This window comes from Etheostoma spectabile, chromosome 14, assembly GCF_008692095.1.
Source record: "Etheostoma spectabile isolate EspeVRDwgs_2016 chromosome 14, UIUC_Espe_1.0, whole genome shotgun sequence".
NCBI lineage: Eukaryota > Metazoa > Chordata > Actinopteri > Perciformes > Percidae > Etheostoma > Etheostoma spectabile.
In genome coordinates this window covers 4,446,491-4,447,309 of record NC_045746.1, presented here as the reverse complement: position 1 = coordinate 4,447,309, position 819 = coordinate 4,446,491, and positions in this window count along the sequence as shown.

The window sequence follows — 819 nt, the reverse complement described above, 5'->3', positions numbered from 1 at the left end:
AGTGGATGTTAATACAAAGTCATAACAACGTTGATGTTGTTGATGTTGTCAGTTTATCTCATTGGGTCTGGGAATCTCCTCCGCCTGCTCTGCCCCAGAAACATCCTGACCTTTCACAAGGACAGACGATGGCTCCATGGTTATCTTGGTGGTGGTGATCAGTGCAAACAGTTTTAATAATAATCAGAGAAAAAGTATCATAAATGTATGAATGTATAAATGTATCATTATTTGTTTACATAACTTCCATCTGGAGTATCTCACAAATTAAATAAAGTTGAATAACTGATGCAGACTGGCAAGCAGATCTTTAGTGTTACACATTAGCATTAACTAGCATTTGCCAGCTAGCAATAACACTCATTGTTTTTCCACAGGTTATAAAAAACGTTACTAATTAGTTAAGTACAATAAAAAGATGTCCAAGGCAATGTCTAAAGTCATACCCACATGCACTGCTCCCTACCAGAGAGTTCATAGAGCTGTTCTCAAACTGGGGTATGAGTACCACTGGTGGAACGTGAGCTCCCTCTAAGTGGATGGAATCTCTGAAATATTTAAAAAAAATGAAATAAATAAATGTAACCCTCATATTGTCCTCGGGTCAAATTGACCTGTTTTCCTACATCAAGGTTCTTTTTAACTACCTAATTGTAACAACCCAAAATAACACGATTGAGTCCAGACAACGCTCTTTGGCAAGTACAAATCTCTCTATCTCTCAATTTTATAGCATTTGAAAAAAGATTTAAGTGGTTTCCAAATAATATTGAGTAAAAGTTGGCATACTGCAGTCTGGGATTATCCATCAACATACAT